This window comes from Pteronotus mesoamericanus, unplaced genomic scaffold (genome assembly GCF_021234165.1).
Source record: "Pteronotus mesoamericanus isolate MK-2021 breed Mesoamerican mustached bat unplaced genomic scaffold, CSHL_Meso_final scaffold_125, whole genome shotgun sequence".
In the NCBI taxonomy this organism is placed as follows: domain Eukaryota; kingdom Metazoa; phylum Chordata; class Mammalia; order Chiroptera; family Mormoopidae; genus Pteronotus; species Pteronotus mesoamericanus.
Window position 1 is genome coordinate 8,283,591 of NW_026555304.1, and position 24,322 is coordinate 8,307,912.

The 24,322-nt window shown below is 42.7% G+C and overlaps 2 pseudogenes; both read right to left on the reverse strand.

Annotated features, from left to right (window-relative positions):
* Positions 1-393: 393 nt before the first annotated feature.
* Positions 394-24,322, reverse strand: LOC129082263 (annexin A2-like; annotated as a pseudogene).
* LOC129082398 (uncharacterized) lies at positions 21,773-21,935 on the reverse strand (annotated as a pseudogene).

Here is a 24,322-nt window from a genome sequence, read left to right on the forward strand (position 1 = left end):
AGCTTCAGGTTCTTTATTTATAAAGTAAGTGTCTCAGCATCCCTTTACGGTTTCCTTAGCCTTGCCTACACTTCCACTTGTAGTCCTTTCACTAAGTAGAAATTCAGTTTATTCATCTTTTTATGATACAGTACACAAGAGGCAAAGTGTTTCACGTCATAGGTTTCAGTTCCTACTCCTTGGAATGTGCATTTCCTTGGCTAAACGAGAGACTAGATGGGAAAGCCAGGCAATGTTGAGGCAACTGATGTAAGGACGGGGCAGGGGGCAATGCTAACGTCACCCTCACTGGGATGGGCACAGAACAGGCTATTAGTCCACAAGCTGATTTTCCAGAATTGTTCGCTGGGGGTATAGGAGCACCACTCGTGGACGCTGGAGCCATCATGGGCTTCAGTCGTCCCCACCACACAGGAACAGCAGTGCTTTCCGGTAGTCACCCTTGGTGTCTTGCTGAAGGTAGTAGTACAGGGACTTGCCATACCGCCTCTTGAATTCAGACCTAATTTTCAACACGTCTACTTCACTGCAGGAGACCGCAATTCTGGTCGGGTCCTCCTCTCGAGTCCCCCGCCCTTCATGGGGCACAATCGGTCAGCAAAACGCAGGGGTTTGTTTTGGATACACTGGACCAGGTGCAGGAAAGCATTTTCCAGGGTTCCCTTGACCTCCTTCTTGATGTTCCTCAACACGTCATAAGGGCTGGAGTTCTTATACCTTTCAATCACTTTCTGAAAGTGACACACCACACGGTCACGGTGCTGATCCACTTGGGAACGTCAGGCCCTTTTCACTCCTGCATCCTGGATATCCCGGGCACCTTGGTCAATCAGTTCATAATCAATGCCAGGGCCATCTCTGCTTTTCTATTTTCTGCGAGGGCAACCGTCAGCTTGCGGAAGTCACCAGAGGCTCTGGAAAGAACATCCTCTCCAGATCATTTCTTGTACATTTCTTTGTAGACTCTGTTAGTTTCTTGCAGCTCCTGACTGGTCCTGGAGCAGATGATCTCAATGAAAGAGTTCTCATCAGCCCCCAGCTCTTTCACGGAGGCCTTCAGCCGGGAAGCATCATACCGAGCAGGTGTTTTCAATGGGCCCCCAATCACCCTCTCCAGGTGGTCGGAGAAGGCTGACCTCAGTGCTGATGCCAAGTTCCTTTCTGTTCCTCCTCTGGTAGGAGAAGGCAATATACTGTCTCTGTTTGTTGCTGTGGTTGGTCCAACTGATGACGATGGCGACCTCATCCACACTTTTGATCTTGATGGCTGTTTCATTGTTCAAAGCATCCCGGCTGGCATTAAAGTTCATGTAGGCTTTGACTGACCCGTATGCATTTGGGGGTGTAGAGTGATCAGCCTCCAAGCTGAGCTCGCACAGATTGAAAAGTCTAAAATGGTCACTTGTGCCTCCGGCTTGGAAGCGTGATGCACTACAGTGGAGAAACCATTCAGAGGCAAAGTCCTGCTAGGTTGGGGTGTATTTGAGCTTTCCCACTGATGACAGGCATCCAGTCCAAGTGCACTGCTGGAAATGTTGCCCTGAATTTAGTCTTTGGAGTTGCCAGAAAGACTAATTCATACAGGTCTGAAGTTGGACTGCATAAAAAAATAGGTTACGATAACTGAGGGGGCGGGGGGTCTCATGAAAGTCTCTCCAGGCTTTATTTTCTCATCTGCAAACAATGGTGAGAGCATGGATGGTTTGGAAGTCTCCTTCCAATTCAAATGATATCACTCTTTGACACTACAATATAGTAGGGAGAAAAATTAAATACTTTTGGAGATAATGAATCTTGGACTTAGAATTGTCTCTCAGGAATGAAATTTTAAGTTTCTCACCTGACCCCTTAATGGCAGGGCCCACAACTTGTTCTGTGAAAGCTTAGATAGCAGGGCCTTTGGGCTTCTTGGGCCATGCCTTCTTGCACAACTTTTCGGCTCTGCTCTTGTGGGGAAAGCAGCCACGGAACCCCACCATTCTTCAAGGAGAAAGGATGAACTTAGCATTGGTCGGTCAGCGGGGAATGGACGAATTCCGTAACTGCTCTTACCCAGGAAGATAGATCCCACACCTTCTCAAGAGCTGTGGGCTGACAATGAAAATTAGCTCACACCCTTTCTTTCAATATAAATAAGTGTAAGTTTATCAGTTGTGGTTACAATATCACAGGAAGGTGATGCCTTAGAAAATGTCTTTCGAATGTGTGTAGCTAAAAGGAAACAAACCCATGGCGATTCGGGTAAGGCTGAAATGAGCACCTTCCCTCACCTGAATGATCCATGAGGATGAGCCCCTGTGTGACGCAGACACATTTGGCAAGAGCTTGACTCCCCGCCCACACTCCTTTTTGCTTTGACTTTGTGTTTTTAGTTTAGAAGTCGAGGAGAACAATGTGGCATTAGGGAGACTAAAACTGAAGGGAGAAATGCTTAGGATTTGAGACCTGTTCTTAGCAGATGAATGGCTCCATCCCACTTTCCCAGGAATCACTGAACAAGGATACAAACTTCGGCATCTCTTTCAACGCCTGCGCCTGTGCGCAATATATGCAGAAAGCTGTGCCTAGCGTGACTCGGTTCTTCTGTCATCTCCTGCCTCCTTCCAAGGGAACTGAAGAGAGCTAGAAAAATATAAAAGTGGGGGGGGGGGTACTTGGCTCCAAGCCAGAACGGAGGAATTAACATGGAGAAGGGGGAAAAACAAAACAAAACAAAACCAAACCTTGAGGACAAGCAGAAGTACTCCGACACCCACCACGCTATCTTTAATTTGAGTGCAGAAATATGTCAGTGCACTTAATTAACAATAAGAACGTTACAATAACATTAATAACATTAACAAGAAGATGACAGGAAAAGTATTTCCTCCGCATGAAATACGGGACCGGGAAAAATCAAGGTGAAATTTCAGATTGTATAAGCATTTGTGGGGCTAATGACTCACAGCAGGAGGTCCTTGGTCCTGTACATGAATTTGAGTGTTTCATCCTTTAACATTTTAAATTCTGCCTTGTAATCACCATGTGGTCCTCTGACACCTGTATAGTCATCTGTCACTTGAGCAGTGATTTATTTATTATACTCCAAAAAATATTTGCAGAGTGAATGATGATTGCTGTGTGAGTCTCAGAGCATCACCTCATGTCCCTGAAACCTAGAAACTCACAGAATAAAGATTTGCCACGGAGCAGACCTGCTGAACACCAGCTTCAGGACGAGACTCCGTGCTCATTAGCTTTCCCTAGTTTTGCACACATTGAACAAAAGCTTAGCCTAATTATGAAAAACTTAGGTAATCTCCTCGCCTGCAGCAGCCCTGAAAACTTGTCACCCCAGCAAACATTGGATTACTGTTCAGCCTGTCTACCTCAGCCAAACGAGGGGGGTCGGGGTCTCAGTTCCAGTCAAGCTGTCTCTGTGCTTATCCTTTTACATCATCGCAGCTCCGCACAACGGTCTAGTCGTGTCTCCTTTCATCCGCTGCTTTCTTGGAGTATGGGTTTGTGAGCATCAGGGATCTTTCTTGGCAAGACCCTAAGCACCTTGTGATTTTTAAAGTGGACACTGGGTCACCCGAAGAAGCAAATAAAATCTGGCCTCGTTTTGACAGCAAGATGTAGAGACAGCGGCCCACAAAAGTGGCCCAAGCAAGTCCCGTGCTTCTGTGTCAAGGAGAGGGGCAACCTCAGCTCGTTTCCTCCTGGACGTTCTTACCCGGGACTGCTTTGTCTCACCAAGAAAAGAAACTGCATTTGGCCATCGCCTTGTTCTGTGCTGCATTTATTTGCATAATTGAATTTCTTCATTTTCCTTTGAGGAAACGGGCAAGGAAGGTGGGGGAAGGAAGAAGGAGAAGAAACTGCATCACGTGTTGCCTCTTTCTCAAGATGCCAAGAAAGCAGGTCCTGCCAGGGAGGTAGGAAATTTAATCATGTGTGCGGACGGTAAGTGAGCCTCATCCATGGGCTAGTGTGGGGTCACGCTGCTTCTGGAAAAGGGGACAACCCCTTGAAAACATCACCTAAAAATAATATTTAGAACTTGCAGCGAAAGGTAGCTGGGTTGCCTCTACTGCTACTGGCAACAAGGACATGAGAAGCTCAAACAGAATGATCATCAGGTAGCCAGCGAGGAGAAGGGGAAAAACTGAAAGCCATCACCTCTGAAAAGTGATGGTCAGAGAAAGAAACTCAACAGCGGGCTTGGTTTGGGGAAGTTACCAACCTCGGAACACTTCCCCAAATAAGGGGGGAGCGGTGGGTGAGCTAAGCCTGAAGATTCTCTCGAATGTCCCTCTTCCCATACGTCACATGATATTGAGAAAAGGGAGTAAATGGGGAAAAGGTCCAAAGAACCTGAGAGAGGAGAAGCCCCTCTCTCTGACTGCAGGGGCAGGATGGGGAGGGGCAACCCAGGCCTCCAAGCCGCCACCATTTTGTTTGTTCAAGCTGGAGGGAAAGCAGAGAAAAAGAAAAGGTAGAATCACTATATTCACAGAGAGCCAATAATTCTCCCAGATCAGTAGACACCTAATAGAGAGGGGAAGAGGAAAAAGAAACAAAGCCATCCACTCCCTGGAAGAAGGAGTGGTGGGAAAGGAGGAAAGGAGGACAGGAGGCCTTGGGAGGGATGACGCTTCAGCCCCTTCCCGGGACGGGTGAACGGCAGGAACCAACGCAAATGGAGGCGGAGGCTCCCGAGGCCGGCGAAAGGAGGCGTGCCCAAGCCCGAGGGGCCAGTCCAAGGCCAGAAACGACTGTGGCACACGATTTAGCCAAATTGCAGAATATACAGGAGCCTGGGGAGAGTCTTCAGCACAGCTGAGCTGCCCCGTCTTGAAGTGGCCACACCCCAGGAAGGTGGGAGGACAGAGGGGTGGCCATGGCCAGGCCTCGGTGCCTGCTGGGTGTGGACGTGGGCAGCTTTCATGGCGGTGTGGGGACCCTGGCACCCATTTCAGAGGTTGCAGCTGCCTCAGCAAATAAGTGAGGTGGCAAAGTAGAGGCTTCTTCAGGCCCCTTTCTCCTCTTAAACCTTAAGAAAATGGCAAGGAAATTAGGAACAGAAATGGAGATTCCAGCTAAAATAAAATAAGAGAACGCCTCTAATGACAAACCTCTCTATAGGTGAAGTACGGCGGCTGAAGGCAGAGGGAAGTCAGAAGCCCTGAGACCATGACATGACCAGGCCTCACATGCAGCTCAAGGAGCAGAAATGGGTCAAAACAAGCCAGTGCTTACCCTACTGTGTCAACCAGTGAGGCCTGTTGAGTTTCACAGAAGAATCTGATGAGAAAACCTTAGAGGAAATGGCTGTAGATGTAGGTTCTTTGACCATTCAAATCCTATAGTGGCCGCTATGAGAAACAACAGAGACGAAGACCGGGTGGGAGAGCATTTTCTTTCTGGTTGCCATGGGAACACGATGAACAGAGGACAACCCAATACATACTGTGCTTATGTACAGTTTAATAACAGTCTCAGTTCCGAGTTTGCAAGATCTCTTAGGTTAGACGCTTCCCACCTTTCTGTTCTGGACCATCATTAAGAAATACACTCTCTCTCTCTCTCTCTCTCTCTCTCTCTCTCTCTCACACACACACACACACACACGCGCGCGTGCGTGCACACACGAATATGTTTGTATTACTAACAAAATATTCACTTAGAAATACATGTTCTTATTACATATGATGCATTCTGATGTTCTCTATATAATTCTATTCTACTTTATTTTTTAAATGCAGCTGTGGTGATAGGGCCCTAAGGTGATACCCTATGACTTCCACCTCTTGGTGTTCACACCTCTGTAAAATCTTTTCCCCTTGACTGAGGGCAGGACACTGCCTTGTCGGTGTCAAAAGTCCTTTCTGACAATAGAGTATGCTACTCTCATGGTTACAGTACCCTCTGTATGACTTTGGCTTTTCAGACTAGAGTGAGAGGGCCTCCTTGCTGGATTGGCAAAGTGAATGGCCACATTGAGCAAGCCCATGGGGCAGGGACTGCGGGGGACCTCTAGGACCCCAGGGCCGGCTTCTTTCAACAGCCAGCACATAGCAGGGCCCTCGGCCACCAAGCCAAGGAAGCCACCCCCACCCACTGCCTGAGTGAGCCTGGAAATAGATGCTTCTCCTGCTGGGCCCTCAGATGAGATTGGGGCCCCGACCAACGCCTGGACTGCAGCCTGTGAGACCCCAAGCAGAGGACCCAGCTAGGCTGTGCTCAGACTCCTGGCCCACGGAAGCTGTGAGATAGCAAAGGTGTGTTGTTTTAAGCTGCTAAGTCTGTGGTAATGGGCTACGCAGCAATAGAAATTGAATTCAGCAAGTCACAACCCACTAGATGGATTTCATGACCCATTCATGAGTTGCAACCTGCAAGCCGAAAGACATGGACTTACTCAAATGAAAGCTACAAATACTCTTGGAATCTGCAGGAATCATTTGGAATGTGACATGGTGACAACAGCAAATCTCAAGTATAGTTGTTGCAGGAAGTTGAACATACACACCTAAAGAAGAGAACAAAACTAAAGATGCACATGAGTATTCAAAACTCTGATTGTGTTGTTTTCCTGAAATAGAAGAATCAAATCTGCAGATCTTAAAAAATATCATTATATGGGGAAAATGATATAGAAAACTCATCATAGAGCCATACCTGGTAAAGTAATTGGACTTTCCAAATAAAGAAACAATAATTGGGGCACCCACTAAAAAAGATCAACTGTCTTAGAAGGAGTATGTTAATAAGACTTGACTCAGACATCTAACCCACCACAGCAGAGCCTGCCAGAAGCTCAGGGAAATCTCATGTTCTCTTCTTCCTGGGCACACAGCATTTCTACACTTCTTAATACAGCATGCAGATAGGCGGGTCTTCTTTTAGATCTGGCCAACAGTAACGTAGTGGGGGTGATGTGTGCTGTCTTGGGCATAGGCTTTTAAAGAAGCAGCTTTGCCCACCCCCTTCCCTTCCTTAAGCTCCCCTCTGCCAGCTAGACACAGGCAAAACCTAGGCACTTTGGGCTAGTGGGTCCACATTTCGAGAGAAGCCTGAGTCACTGAATTACCGTACGAAAGAGTGCTTCACTGGCAACCAGAAACATCCCCTCCATAGTATTTTATGAAAAGAAATACATTTTCCTATATGTGGGCCATAATATCGCTGGGGGCCCGTTTTTATAGGTATGAGCAACTAGGACATCAGCGTTCAACACTAGAAGAGAGTGAAGCTGTGCTCATAGAGAATCCAGGAAAGAAAGCATGACCCAAGAATTGTACAGAAAATACAGGCCATAGAGGAAGGACAAGTGTTTTTAAAGAAGCAGTACACAAGAAAGTTTTATATAAAGTAAGATGATGGAGCTGAGACCAAAGATGTTTGCCATATGATTAAGTGCTAATGGAAAAAACTTATTCACTTAGAAAGTCTCAGGTGGATGTTAGTAAAATTAGATATCCACCTACAAGGCAATGGAGTTGGACGCTTTTCCTACAGCATGTAAAACAATTAACTCAAAATGGATCAAAGACTTAAACCTAAGAGCTAAAACTATTAAACTCTTAAAAGAAAACATAAAGGGAAAGTTTCATGACATTAGGTTTGGCAATGATTTCTTGGATATGAAACCCAAAACACAGGCAACAAAAGAAAAAAAAATGGTAAATTTACCACATTAAAATGAAAATGTTCTGTGTATCAGAGATCACAGTCAACCAAGGGGAAAAGGCAACCTATGGAATGGCAGAAATTATTGCAGATCATGTTCTGAGAAGGGGTTAATATGTAAAGAACTCCTGCAATTCAAGAACAACAAATAGACAATGTGATTAATAACAGGCAAAGGACTTGAACAGGCATTTGTCTGATGAAGACTGGCAAAGAACCAATTAAGCACATGAAAAGATGCTCAGCGCCATTAATGACTAGGGAGATGCAAGTCAAAACCACAATGAGATACTGCCTCAGACCCATTCGGATGGCTGCTATAAAAAACAACAGCAGACCCCTAGGATACTAAGTGTTGGCATGGATGTGGAGAAATTGGAACCTTGTGCTGCACCGTTGATGGGAATGTAAAATGAAAATAGTATTGTGGTTCCTCAAAACAGTAAACACAGAATTACCATATGATCCAACAAATCATTTTCTCTTGATGTGTGTGTGTGTGTATATCTCCCAAAGAATCAAAAGCTGGATGTTGAAGAGATATTTGTACAGCCGTGTTGATAGCAGCATCACTCGCAATAGCCCAAAGCTGGAAGCAACCCAAGTGCCCTTCGTGGATAAATGGATAAACACAATGTGGTATATGCATACAATGGGATATTTATTCAGCCTTAAAAAGGGATTAAATTCTGACATGTGCTACAACATGAAGAACCTTGAGGACATTATGTTAAAAGAAATAAACCAGACTCAAAAAAAGACAAATACTGTACGATTTCACCTAGACGAGGTACCTAAAGCAGTCCCACTCATAGGAAGCAGAATGGTGGTTGCCAGGATCTGGGAGGAGGGAGAATGGGGATTGTTGTTTAATGGCTACAGATTTAAATTTTGCAAGATGAAAAAGGTTCTGGAGAATGCTTGCGCAACCATGTCAGTGTTTTTAACAGTACTGAATTGTACATTTAAGTATGGTTAAGATGGTATAATTTATGTTATGTGTACTTTACCATAGTTAAAAATAAGTTTTAAGAACTCAGATGGAATCCAAAAGCAAAACCCAATGTGCATATTACAGGTGAGACGGTTCTCAATACAGTAACCTAAATATTGAGCATAAAAGGCGGACAAAGACATACCAGGCGAAGGAAAACCGAGAAAGCAGAGGTTACAATGATACTATCAGAGAAGGTTGCATTCGGGACAAAGAGTAGTCGATGCGATAAAAGAAGGGCATTTATAAATGACAAGTTAAAGCCTAATGTAGCAAATAGCCCAGCATTGGACAGTGTTACCTAAATGCTATGAGAAATACAAGGAGACATAGACAGAAATACGTTGGAACTAGGAGGCTTCAGTTCCCTCCTCTGAGTCCGTGGTGAATCGAATAGGAAATTTGATAACAATTAAGTCTAAAAAGGCCAAACGGACTTAAAAAGTAAAGTAGATCTAATTGATTCGTGAAGAACCTAGCCACTGTGACAAAGAATATGTCTCTTGTGACTGATTAGAAGACAACCAAATTAGCCATATATTTGGCTAGTCAACCCGTTTGAAAGTTTCAGTTGCACCGTTCATAAATGAGATAATTGTACTAGTAAGAGCTTTCAATTTTTAAAGTAAATACAAAAAGTTTTAATTAATTTTTTTCCTGTGTTAGTATACATCTTTTGCATCCTTCTTTGAACAGTTTTGCCCTGAACCACAAAGATGGCCTCAGTAAAAGAAAACAAAGGCTACCCTTGGCTTTTTCTGATCTCAGGTCAATAAAATTAAAATTAACTAATATGATTAGGAAAATACTCTGCTACCTGTATATTTTTCTAAAATCTCTTGAATTACATTTGGGTCAAAGAAGAAATTATGATAAGTTATCTGGTTGACAGAATGGTACCAATGTTAGAGCTAAAGCTTTGCTCAAAAAAAATCCCTGGAGTCAAGTATTAATTTTAGCAAGCAAAAAAATAATGAAAATAAATAACTTAAGCATTCAAGTCAAGAAGTTGAGAAAAGAACAATATTTTAAAAACTAAGGAAAGGAGAAGTCGGAAAGCAATAAAAATAGGGGAAAATGGTGAAACTTGTGAATTTAAAATCAGCTAAAATATATAAAAGAATATTTGAATATCTAGCAAATAAACTAGGTTATTTCCTAGGGAAAACTATAAATGAAAACTGTTTTAACAGTATAAATACCCCAAGCATCAAAAAATAATGAGAGGATGGTTTCAAAAGGCTACCCCCCATGTTGAGGAAAGGACACAGATGTTTTCACAAATGAAGTCTACAGACCTCAGAGAACAGATAAACCAAAAGATATTTAAAAGCTTCCCAAAGGATAAGGAAAGAGAATAAAGGTTTATAAAGAAACATTTATAAAATAGAGGACAATGTAAAGTTGGGTGATTAGTAATGTCGTTGCAGGCATCAAGCTGTTTAATTATTTCAGTTATTACACAAAGAAATATATATATATATACACTTCCCGTAGCATTGTTCTAGTGATCCATAGGTTCAGTGTGAGTGTCTTGTTAATTACTAATGGGAAAACCAATAGAATCAATGTCCAACTGAAAAATGCCAGACACAGAAGTTAAAGCAACAAGTGGAGACAGCTGCACGAAGGTCAGTGGGCAAGGGGCCGTCGGACTTTGAGTCCCAGTTGTGCCCTCAGGGCCGGTGGGGACTCAGGTACTCAGTTTCTTCCTCTGTAGAATGAGCAGCAACATAATACATCTGCTTCAGAGTGTCAAGTCCTCAAAGCAGTGCCTGGCACACAGTAAGTATTTGTTAAAATGAGCTATTAGAGGAATGGGAATTGGAGCAGCCACTATGGAAAACAGTGTGGAGGTTCTGCAGAAGAGTAAAAATAGAACTACTTTATGACCCAGAAGTTCCACTTCTGGGTATTTATTCAAAGGAAACAAAAACAGTAACTCAAAAAGATACATATACCCCATGTTCATTGCAGCATTATTTACAATAGCCAAGATATGGAAACAGCCTAAATGACCCTGATGGATGAACAGATAAAGAAAATGTGATGATGGATGGATGGATGATAGATAGATATAAACATAGATAGATAGATAGATTAAATATATAAAATCTCCAATGGAATATTACTCAGCCACAGAAAAGAAGGAAATCTTGCCATCTGTAGCATCATGGATGGACCTACAGGGCATTATGCTAAGTAAAATAAGTCAGACAGAGAAAGACAAATAGTGTATGATCTCACTTATATTTGGACATTAAAACAGCAACAACGACACAAAAACCGCATTCCTAGAAATGGAGAAATGGGGTGTGTGAAATGGGTGAAGCTGGTCAAAATGTATAAACTTCTCATTATAAAATAAGTAAATGAGGGGATGCAGTGGACAGCATGGTGACTATAGTTAATTTTACAGATGTTTTTGGACCTACAGTGGGGTTACATCCTGAAAAACTCCTCATAAGTTGAAAATATCATAAGATGAAAATGCATGTAATACGCCTAACCTACCGAACACCGTAGCTTAGCCCGGCCTACCTTAAATATGCCCAAAACACTTACGTTGGCCTAAGTTTGGACAGAGCTGTCTCGCTGCTGCCACCCAAGATCCCCAAAAAGTATCGTACCGCATATCGCTGGCCTGGAAAAAGATCCAAATTCAAAATTTGAAGTGTGGTTTCTACTGAATGCACATCACTTTTACACCATTTGTTGTAGTCAAAAAAATCACAAGTCGAACCACCACAAGTCGGGGACCACAGTATACAGAGGTATACTGTGTTGTGTTGTATAGTACTCAAAAGTACCTGCTAAGTCTGTAGGTCTTAAAAGTTCTCAATCATCATCATCATCATCATCATCTAGTAAGGAGCCTTCTCAGTTTAGTCTATGCCTTCAGTGACCTCATTTTTTCCAACTGAAATTTAGAACAGGAGTGATACGCAAGCCACTACTGAGGACAAAAAGCTCTAAAAAAACAAGAACAAAACCAAAAAACCCCTGTGATTCCCCAGACATTTCTGAGGGGTATAGAAGCCACAGGCTGTATTGTACAGGAAGGATGCCTTGGACACCCCACGTTGTCTAGTGTCCACGTGTGTATATTCCCAGCCCCATCTCCCACCTCCCATCTCCCATTTTCCACTAAATATCCTGTGTCTCCAGGAAAGAGGAGAAAGAACAGGCAAGGTAAAACGCAAGTCTTCATCAGCTTTTTCAGTCATGATGTGGGTAGATTGTTCTGGAATAGAAGTGATTTCATGTTAACGATCCTCACCAGAACCCATGAGAGCCCATGTTCTGGCCCTGAAGTTTTAGAGTGTATAAACAGAATAAACCAAAGGGAACCCAACTGACAACATTCTTCTCCCTTATAACAGGTTAATATTTCCACGGAGAGCCCTGGAATTCACTGGAAGTCTATGCCTTTGCTTCCTATGGTGGCAAAGGGAGTCAAGCCCTAGTGAGGGACTCCTAAAGTGACAAATGGCTCTAAGATGGTGTCTGTCCAGCTGGGTGAACTTCCGCAGGGAGAAACACACCCGGCACACAAGTGAGGGCAAGGAGCCAGTTCCCAAATTATTGATGCAGAGATGGGACGGGGGCGGCAGAAGGGGGAAAGGTTGTAATGTGTCGGACTGCCAGCTTTCTGACTCCTCATAGCAGGCAGTATTAATTCCTCAGATTTGGGCACACGCAGGGAGAAGGCAGCCACTGGCCTGCAAGAAGCTTCTGAAGCTCCCTGCACCGTCCCTTCTACACAAGCAGGCACACTCAATTCTTTCCCTTTCTGTTTCGTCTTTCTTTTTAATTTAATTTAATTTATTATTAATTACTTGATTGGTTGGCTGAGAGTGCCAAATCCAATTGCGAGCGCTTTCTTCAAACACTCTCTTACAGAGATTTTCACACATACAGACAAGTAGGGAGAAGCATATGATGAATCCCCGCATACATAGCACTAGCTTCAGGCATTATCACCATTGCACGCCCTCTTGTTTTCTCCGTTCTCCACCCCGTTCCCCCCTGCTGCCCAAGGTTTTTTGGAGCATTTCAAGACAAATGCCACAATCTCATTCTTCAATATGTCGTATGTCTCTCTAAAAGATAAGCACTTTAATAAAACCTAACCAAATACGTTATCATACTTCCCCAAATTAACAGTAATTCCTTGGTACCATCTAATACCCAGTTTGTTTTTAAATGCCTCAAATAATGTTTTCTTGCAGTCATTTTGTTCAAATAGACTCCAGACAAGGTTCACCTGGTACATTTGGCTGAGAAGTCTCTTAAGCTCCTTCACCATGCCCTATTTTCCTCCTTCTTCCTGTGCTCATGCCATATGTCTGGCCTGCCCTTTCCCACAGCCTACTAGATCTTGCTGAGTTGCATCCTCACGGTTGTCAAAAGTTCAGAAAAAAATTTGAAAGTAAAACCAATGAATCACTGAAGTAGTAATCAGTAAAAGTTTACTGTGCACGCACCAAAAAGTTTTGCAAACTGGGAGCACTCAGGCCAGAATGAGTGCTCGGAGACGGAGTAACAAAGCTGCCTATATAGCGTGGAGACAGGGACTGTTTATTCTTCACAGTGGCTGGTCTCAACATTAGAATTTTCTTAAATGAAAGGGAATTAGTGATTCCCTCGTATCGACCAGGGGGAACAATTTGTTCATTATTCTATTTTTTCCTAAGATGTAGTTGACATGTAATATATTAGTTTTAGGCATACAACATAGTGATTCAGCATTTGTACACCTAACAAAGTGATTACCACACTAAGTCTAGTGACCATCTGTCACTGTACAAGGTTATTATGAGTCTATTGACTATATTCCCTATGTTGTACTTTACATCCTTGTGACTTATTTATTTTCTAACTGGGAATTTGTTCCTCTTATTTCTTTCACCTTTTTCACCCTTCCCTCACCTCCTTCACCCCTGGCAACCATGTTTGTTCTCTTTGTCTGTAAGTCTTTTTTTCTGTTTTGTTTTATGAAGTAAGTCAGACAGAGAAGGATAAATACTGTATGATTTCCCTTACACGTGGAATCCACAAAACAAAACAGAAGCAGACTCATAGACGGAGAGAACAAACTAGGGGGAACAGCTTAAGTTTCACTTATGATTTTCAAAGGCATGGGCAAGAAGTGAACCAGGTCAAATGAGCCTCATTTGTCTTGCAAAATAAGCTAAATTAAGATTTGCTTGTGTGACTAAACTGGTTTTGTCTAGTCAGGGAATTTTCAACTCTGGTTTCCCTTTTCTTCAGTTTTGACACACTGTGACACATTCCTTTCTTCCCGGAGCTCCTGTAAGCTGGTGTTGGGAGTGCGAGACTTGTTTAGACTTGGTTGGAACTTTTAGCATGAACATTCCACACTCAGTGCCGGTAGTTTCTCTTGCACTTCTAATGCCTTGCTAACCCAGCTTAAGTGGATTTGAGGTTGATCAGTTGCAGGTCAAGGTGTGGTCAGCCTGTTCCCCCAAATCAGCTTCGTGGTTTTAGCAATCATGTTTTGCCCAAATCTGTTTGTTCACTAGTGGTTGCAAAATGGAGGTTTTTTTATTTTGACTTTTTGTTCTGCATTTGTTAGGTAGAATTCTTTTATAATTATTTGGTTAAGCTGAAATACAGTCCGTAGAGGAAACACAGAGTAAATACTTTCTTCTCATCCTCCTCCTCTTTCTTCTCCTTCTTCTTGTTTGTTTATGAGGACTTTCATTTTTATTGTCATTATAAACACACAGAACTTTATGCATCTGCTTTACTTCAGTACATTTCACTTATTGTCAGGGTCACATCAATTGTCCTGTCTTTGCCTGTGAGATCGTCTCCAGGTTGGGTCCGGCCACAGCTCCTTGGTCTCTGGCAATATCTCTCTGTTGGGCCACAATACGATGTCTCCGGGTCATCTTGCACTGTACCTGACCCAGAACAGCCGTTCTCTAGAAGACTCGATTCCTTTTAAGGGAAAATTTGCATTTGGAGACCATAGTATGAGGTCAGAGGATGGGGAGTGTGTGCACTGTGGCTGCGTTGTCTTTGATTTTAGGCTTTGTGTTGGGGGATGGGGTGTGTGTTTAAGATCACATTATGAGCCAATACACACCAGTACAAAGCAAATGTTAAGTTTTTAGGGGGCTTACTTAAGCCCGATTATAAAGATGTATGCCTTCTCTGTTGTTGAAAATCTTGGTTCCTAAGGAATTTTACATAATTATGTATTTGATTTCTCTCTATGTGCATATGGATATACATGTACATGAGCATGTGTATACATATGTACATATATGTGCTTCCTTATACATATTTGTCCCTGTGGGTGGTTCAAAGAACAATATTAGTAGTGCTATGAAAAGTAAGAACCTACGATGAAAGAAAAGTTTGTTCACTGAATGGCAGGAACCCAGAGTGATGACAACTGACCTGAAGTGCATGAAGAGTTATCAGGAGGAGTTCAGTGGCAATGACCATGACAAAATCAAGAGGAATGGTTCCAAAGGAGGGTGGGTTGAGTATTTACCTGACTATGAGATTGCTCTGAAACTGTGTTCTTAGAGGACTCCCGTCAGTAGGATGTGTCACAATAGACAGTTATTGGTGTCCTGGGTTTTAGGTGAGAAGTGACAGAAGGATCTTTGCAGCTGCTTTATGCTTCTAGGGGGTTTTACACAGAATACGTTTGAGTTGGCTGTCTTGATTTTTAACTGCTTAGTTAACGAAGGTCCACGACTCCTTCTTTTTGACTTACGGTGGCAGGAAAGAAGTGAAAGTGAAACGATGATTGTAACTTTCCTAACATACCTCACTTTTTTCCTGGGTTAACCCTGGCTGTCAGTGGGCAGATCTGTGTTGTTTGTTTTGGGAAAACATGCGGAAGATCAAGCAGGATAAGGTCACTTTCCAGATTCACTGGTAGGCCTCGCCTGCGGCCTAAAACAGATATACCCTTCTCTCATTTAATTCCCACAGCTTCACAGCTCCAGGGGTAAGACTCCATCCTAAAGTGGGGAGTTAAAAAATGTTAAGTGACTTGCTCACCATCACTGCTAATAAGTGACAAGTGAGTTCCGGTCCTGTTTGTATCTTGCCTGTTCATGTCCCCACGCCCCAGCCACCTTGCCCTGAGCAAGGTAGGAGACATCCAAACCGGGGTGGACCTCAAAGTCAGAGGAGCCAGTTGACAACTGGGAGCACAGAAGCAAGGAGGGCCGGGCAGGCATTTCTCTACCCACATTGTCAACGCAGCACCTCACCGGACTCCGACTCAGACCATATCGATAGAACTGAAGCCATTGATGGAAGCCAGATTCTCAGGACTTCAGATACAAAACTGTCATTCTCAACTGAGAAGCCCCAGGTTTTATTAATACACATCTGTACGCTGTAAAAGTTTCATCTCACGGGCTTTGCCAAGTTTGATCAACTCACCCTAGCTCTAGTTCCTTCTGACTCATCTTTTTCTCATAAAATTAAAACTAAAGCAAGAAACGAATTCAAGATTTTAGTATTTCTCAAACTGTGAAAACCTTAGACTGCAAACATGGAAAAGTTAGTAATTTACTCAATTCAGAAATTTATCTGGAAACTGATATGTTCAGTGTCTGTGCTTGTCATCTTCCATGACAAACCCTTCCTGTTCACTTTGAAAACTTAACAATCTGCCAAAGCTTTATTTCCTGGGAAGTTAGAATGTTTGGGAAAGCAGCACTTTTCTTTTTCTCTTTTTTATTTAGTCACGCGTAAATGTTTTTTAAACGGGATATACTGTTAAAAAAAAGAAGAAGAAGAAAAGAAGGTATCTTTAACAAACTTGGGGCTGAAATCGGTGGGTCCCTTTCTCTCCCCATTTTTCTATACCTTTCATTAATTCCTCTTTGGAGGTGAAAGCAGGAGAAGGGGTAGAGAGCTCCATGTCACACAGGAGCCTCACTTCAGACTAGGACAGTCATGTATTCAGTCAGAGCCCCAAACAGACCCATGCCTGGCCCCGTAGGAAGAACTGGAATCCCTCTGTACCAGGGTCCTGAGTGGAAATCGGCAGCATGCGCGTGAGTGTGGCTGACTCAGCACCATCACCGGAGTCCAGAGCAAGGTCATTAACCAATGGTCTGGTTGGGAGCCATGTACCTGAGGGTCAAAGTGAGATTGCATCATTGGGAGACAACCACAACTCAGGGCACGTAAGAAGTAAAATTCCCACAGGAGATAAGCTTATCCTCAATAATTACATGAGAAAGTCCAGCGGTATGAAAAATAGAAGTCCTGGGTCTGTTGTGTACAGCCCACGGGTTGTGCACCACACCGTTGCAGGTATGTCATTCACATTGACCACAATCAAGTTGCAAAACCTTAGAACGTGCATTCTAGAGAAATCCGGGGAAGATATTCAGTCCTCACATTGATAAAGGAGGGAACGGCATCCATGGAACAGGACCATTCAAAATAAAACATATCATTGCAGCAAAAACAGAGGTGAGTATGAAAAAAATTAGATCTCTTGATAACTAAAGTCTCAGAATTTGGACTAAATAGAGGACAAATCCTTCAAGTGAGAGATTTAGTAATTGGGAGCACAGAAAATCTCCCATAACTGAGCAGACATGAAGAGATGGAAATTAGGGGGGAAAAGTTGAGATATGATATATGTTGAAAGAAACGTCTGAAGGGAAGTTGTATTCGTCAGGATTCTCCAGAGAAATAGAAGCAACAGGAAGAGATGGTGATAGATAGAGATAGAAATAGAGATAGAGATAGATAAGGGGGGAGAGAGAGAGAGAGAGAGAGAGGTGATAGAGATAGAGACAGAGACATAAAGGAGATTTACTCTTAGGAATTGGCTCATGTGATTATGGAGACTGAGAAGTCCCACGACTTATGCTCTGCAAGCGGAGATGCAGGAGAGCCTGTGATGTGATTCAGAGTCTGAAGGCCTGAAACCCTGGAGAACTGATGACACAAATCCCCGTGTGAGGGCAGGAGATGGCAGATGGCGAAGGCCCCAGCTCAGGCAGTGAGGCAAGAAAAAAGTGTACATTCCTTCTTCCTCTGCCTTTATTTCCATTTAAGCCCTTGACAGATTGGATGATGCCCACCCTCACTGGGGAGGGCAATGTGCTTTACTGAGTCCACTGATCCAAATGCTCATGTCACCCAGCAATACTCACAGACAAGCCCGGAAAAAGTACTTCCTCTGGGTGCCTCATGGCCAGTCAAGTTAATAAAAATAACGTCATGAAACCGAGTGCTGGAGAGGTGACAATTGAAGGGATGAAAGCTGAGATGTTTCCAAAATTGAGGAACATTAGTTTTTAGATTAAAAAGAAATTGTTTTACTTAATTTTAAATAATAATAATAACAATAACAATAATAATAGTAATAGTACATTCCTAACCAGGCCCATCATAGTAAAACTCCAGAACTCTAAAGACAAACAAAAATTTTGAAAGATACCAAGGGGAAGAGGGCAGGGGAAAATGTGAACTAATCTACAGTGATGACTAGAATGCAAAATGGCACAGCCACTCTGAAAAACAGTTTGGCAGTTTCTTAGGAGAGTCAATTTACAGTTACCATCTGTTCCAGTTGTTGGTAATTTCCCAAGAAAAGTGAAAATATATTTTTACACAAATGATCATAAAGGCTTCATTTATAACAACCAAGAACTGGAAACAACCCCAATGTCCTCCCACAGGTGAAGACGTAAACCGTTCTATATCCACAAGGTGAAATAGTACTCAGCAATAAATAAAAAGGAGCCATCCATACCTGTAGAACACCAGTGAATCTCTCAGGCATTCTGTCAAGTGAAAGAAGCCCTCTCAAAATATCACCCAGTGTATGACTCTTTTTATGTGACGTTCTGGAAAAGGCAAACTCACAAGGAATGGAGAAGCAGCACCGGTTGCCATAGGCCAGGGGAGGATGAGGGGTGACAGCAAAGGATCAACATGAGGGAGTTTGTTTTTATTTTATTTGTTGAACTGTTTCTGTATCATCACAATGTTCTTCTTCTTTTTCTAAAGATTTGATTTATTTATTTTTAGAGAGAGGGGAAGAGAGGAAGAAAGAGAGGGAGAGGGACATCGATGTGAAAGAGAAACATCGAGAAACAGCGATCGGTGGCTGCTCATAAGCACTTCGACCAGGGACTGAATCCGCAACCTAGGCATGCGCCCTGACCAGGAATCGAACCAGTGACCTTTCGCTTTGCAGGATGATGCCCAACCAACTGAGCCAGAGCTGTCCTGGATCCTGATTGTGATGGCATTTACACAAATCTGTTACAGAACCATAGACCATCCCCCGCCCCCTCCAAAAAAGGTCAATAGGTAAACTTAAAATTTAACGAATTTAAAAAGTTGAAGCTTCTTGAGTGTGTGTCACGATGGGAATACAATACTGGATGATTCAACTTAAAATCAGTAACGGATCGTTTTCTCCTTAATGACCCAGAAGTCACAGACCAGCTAATGGCCAAACAACTGCAAAGCACTAGCCTGGGGAGGAGAGGGTGGTTTTCTAAAAAATTATGTTTTCATGAATATTCACCACGCTAAGTACATGTGTAGAGGAAATATTTCTCACGTCCTCTGAATCTCTCAAGTAGCTGTGGCACTTTGAGGTGGTAACACTTTTTTAATTAAAATTTACTATGAAATGATAACGAGGAAATGGTACCATTCCCAGAAACTTTCTTAAAATGACATTATTAAGGATATTTCAATTTAATGAAATAGAAATTTATTTAAGCATATGAAAAGCAATAGAAATATCTTTGGACGTGAAAACCGAGGATTTGAAAGACATACTCTGTGCCTGAAATTGAATATGAGGAAAGATCAAATTTGCACATTTCATGACAAGCTACATAAGCACAGTTCATGGCATTACTGGTACAGCGTCAGTTGGGAGAGAGTGAACAAAATTTGTTAAACACACATGCTTCCAAGATGCTTCATTTGTTTGTTCATTTTTCACTTAGAACTTAACCAGGAATTTTTCAAAATTTAGTAAACAAATAAATGTGCAAAGCATTAGAATGAAAAGTCAGAGATGAGGAAGCATGAGGGAAAAAATCAGAAGGAGAAATACACTTTACTAAGAAAAGGGGGACTCCAATGAATGGTGGTGCTAAACTAGTAACAATAACTGAAGAATTAGATTATTATTATTATTATTATTATTTTTAAAAAGACTTTATTTTCTAGACTTTTAGCTTTAGATTCATAGCAAAATTGAGTAGAAATTACAGAGATTTCCTGTATGCCTCCTGTCCCACCCTCCAGATGCCCAGCTCCCCCGCCATCAACATTCTCCACCAGAGTGGTACATTTGTTCCAGTTGATGAGCCTATATCGACGCATCAGGATCGCCCAGAGTACACAGTTTATCTTAGGGCTCATTCTTGGTGTTGTACATTCCGTGTGTCTGGACAAATGCATAATGTCATCATAATATAATTCGGAGTATTTTCCCTGCCCTAAAAACCCTCTGTGCTCTGCCTAGTCATCTCTCTCTGTCCCATACCCCTGGCAACCACTGGTCTTTTTACTGCCTCCATACTTTTGCTTTCTCCACGATGCCATAGCACTGGAATCATACAGCACGTAGCCTTGTCAGACTGGCTTCTTTCTCTTGGTAACAAGCATTTAAGAAGTCCCCAAGTCTTTTCATGGCTGTATAGCTCAACTCTTCTTAGCACTGAATGTTTCATTGTTTGGCTGTACCACAGTTTATTTTTCCATTTACCTCCTGAAGGACTTGTTGGTTGCTTCCAAATTTTTGGTAATTGTGAACGAAGCCATGATAAACATTTGCGTGCAGGCGTTTTGTGTGGACGTAGGCTTTCAACTCCTTTGGGAAAACACTAAGGTGTGTGATTGCTGGATCATAGGGCAAGAGCATGCTTAGTTTTGTACGAAACAGCCAAACTGCCTTCCAAAGCGGTTGTACCATTTTGCCTTCCCACCAGCAAGTTCCTGTTGCTCCACAGCCTCACTAGTATTTGGTGGTGTGAGTGTTCTGGATTTTAGAACACTAGGTGTGAAGAGCAAGATTATCTTTAGCACTAGGATCAGGGCAGCATCCCAAGGGTATGGCATCAGAGTACTTGTTGTAATCTCTAAGACCGTTTTTATGATTAAATACCTGCACACATCTTTTTGTTTGGTGGAATAACTTGTTATGAAACTACGATCGACTCATGCCAATTTGAGATAAAATCATTTTTTTCACTATAAAATAATCAACGTTCTTTTATTACATGGAAATGAAATATTACAACAAAAGGTATTTTTTAAGAAACTCAATGTAAGTGCAATGTTGTTTCTTCTCAGTACCCTCTGTCCCTGAATGCAAGTATCACCACGTTACCAGACGGGGACTGCGCCCCAAGCCGGCGTGCTGCGGACACACCAGAAGTGCGTGGGTTCTTGACTTTGTGTAGGAGTGATTTTGTAACATGGGTCCAGGTGATTTTGAGAGTTTGTTTATTAAAGCTGGGGACAGTGAAAGAAAGGAAGGGCTTGAGGTAGAAGAAGCAACGGGAGAGAGAATGTCAGAGAAAAATGGGGCCTTGGGCACAGGTTCCAGAGGTCAGCCCGAGAGGAGCAGATGCTGCCCGCTGCCCGCTGCCCGCTTCCCCCGACCTGCTGCCCGCCTAGTCGCAAGTCGCCTGCGGTTCCTTACAGCTTTGGGGGGAAAAACAGCAGAGGCACAAGGCATAGGTGTGCTCTGGCAAGAGTGCCCCGTGAGTCCTTTCCTTGAGGCTTTTTATTTTTGTTTGGCCTGCTGGAATACTAGTGGAGGTCTCTAGGAACGGCCTTAATGGAATATTCATTAACTTTTCAGGGACCTTTCAATGTGTTGATTCATCAACATGTGTGTAGAGGATCAGGGTTATTTTTCTGGTTAGTTATATTTTTGAAGAATCTTATTGAAGGGGGCCCAAGGGCCGAGGCCAGTCTGCCCCAGGACGGCCTGGAACGTGCAGACCATTTGCTTCTGTGTGTCCTTGGTGAGAGAAGATAAAACCTTGTGATTCATTAGCAGGCTGTAAATTGCTCATATTGTTGGGTCTTGTTTACTTGTTTTGTTTCAGTTTCCTTATTCCACTTGTCAAAGAATTTTCCTAGCTTCTTACTATCCTGCCTCAACCACACCCCATATGCTATAGGAAAAAAAAAAAAGAAAAAGAAAACATAGTTAAACTGATAACAGATACTACATTTGATCTTAGCCAAAAGGCCAAGAAGCGATAGCACACACAATGTTGAGTAATGATTTTCCATGATGTTTTAGGGAGTTAAAAATGTAAGAAACCAAGGATGTTGTGATTAACCCATCAAGAGGTGTTGAGTCACTGTAAAGAGGGCCTTTGATTCACGGAAAAGGAGAAAGTACCAGGTATCCCATGACCAATAGGAGAAGTTTTCACTCATCTATTTTAGGAGGCAAGGTGATTCTTGGAAAAAGAGGCTTAAGCAGAAAACCCCTGAGGCCATCTGAAGCCGTTTCCTCTTCTGCAAAATAAAAAGAGGAAACTCAAGTTGATGATGGTACTCACTAGTTTGCTTCTCTGTCGCATAAATTTCCATAATTCCTTATGTAAAACCAGGTATGACGTGATTAAGATACTCAAGACAGTGAGACGGGGCCAGTCAAGCCTCAGGCACTGGTGTAGAGCACGCTAGCACTGGCCATGGGAATGGAGGATGCAGCACCTCGGGTCATCCACACACAGTAGGATGGAAACTAGAGACCCCCTTGAGGTGTCCCTTGGGCTGCTGATGTGCCTGGCTTTGTAGCCTGGTGTTTCAGCCCACCAGGCATCTCCTAAAAAATAAATATTCCAGTGTTCAGTGTTTGCATGTATTTCAGAGATAACCTGGATTCTGACTATAGTTTTTTCTGAGAAAGATTTGCTTCCTCATAATCAGAACTTCATCCTGTTATTGTCAAAACACTTTGGAGAAATTGTGTCAAATTTGGTGGGGCTTTTTTTTCCCATTTGCTTGTTTGTTTGTTTTTACAAAACCAGGCAAACTATGTAGAAGCCTTAGTTTCATCATGATCAGCTTCTAGAGTGTGTGTGAGGTCACTTCAATACAAGGAATGCTAACAAAAACAATGACTGCATCGTCTTATAGTTCCTCTTAACCCCTAAGCCCTATTAAAAATAATTGGAATTATTCTGAAATGTTTCCACTCCTATATAATGAACTTTTGACCAAGTAATTTCATGGCACTTAAATTAGATCAATACCAGTGAAGGTGAGTTTGCCCAATATGGTAGCCATGTTAATGGGACGCCAAGTGCCGCCGGAATCAATGAAGACCAGACGTAGTTCATCTCTGTGACCACGGTCGATTTCTCAGAGAAGGAAATCAAGATAAAATCATTTCCCAAAGCCACACACAGAGGTGGTTTTTGTTTAAAAAACGTACTAGTTTTCTGATATCAAAGCTTCAATTTCTCAAGACATTAATTTGACCTACTAAAAACACCCATGAATTTTAGATCTTAAGGTAAAAATGCTAACATTACAACATGTCACTGGGTCCAATCTATTTCATTACATTATTGATTCATAGGAAAAACAGGAGATTTATAAAATCTACCTAAGAGATTGACCAGACATCCCTTCTTCAGTCTCTGAAGTGTATCTGAGAGACCTATTAACTCCTGTCTGGTTAGAAAAATAAAAGTTTAAAACCTAAGGTTTTATTGTTACTTTAGAGAATCAAACCCTCTGTTTGAAATAAGAAAACTGAAAGCCATTCTAGAAAGGGTGTTTCACCTCCCCTGGGACAAATGTGAGTTTCTTTCAGCTGGAAATCATAATAAGCTGTGGTATGGGAAAGACAACCGTGCTTTCTTCCTTGAGAGACATCATGACCAGGACCAAGTGCCTCTCGCCTGGGGCCCACCGTCCTGCTCCAAAGCCTGGAATGTCCAGCTCATATGGCCACCCCAGGTTTCCTTTAAACTTCAACTTCTGAAATTGGCTTGGAAGTCTACAAATGAGGACACATATAGTTTGCTTTCTTCACAGAAGTTTCCCACATCTCCCAGTGAACAATGATCTAATCTACCTTTAAGTTTACTGGGTACATCTGAGGTTGATACTTTTGCCAGAGTCTAGTGACTCAGAGTCCATTTGCCAAAGTAACTAACGGCGTTTTGGGGTGTTGTTGGTGTTGTTGTTGTTTTGTTTCTACAAAGCATTAACAAATATAATACCAACAACCCCCAATCTAAGGCACATTGCTTCCCTTGAAGGGCTGTATTCGTTTAGCGCGGCAACGACGACAGATGGATCAGGGACAAAGCATTCGCCGGCAGCCTTCGCTGAACCCACTGAATATACCGTCACCTTTGGAGTCAGGGCAGATGCACTGGCAGGATCAAGAAAACAAAATGGAGTCACAGGTGGAGTCCACAACCCGGGGTGGGCCCAGCTCCTGGCCCTGAGACGGGGTCTTTATGATCCTCAGCGATTGGAACAGAGACAGGACAGAAGGGCCTGTCACACCTGCACGTCATCCTGAAAAACAACCCCCAGGCCTGCTCTTCCCCATCGCATGGCCGTGGTTCCGACGTTCCCCTGGAGCACCCCGAATCCCGGCACTTGCTCACTCGCCAT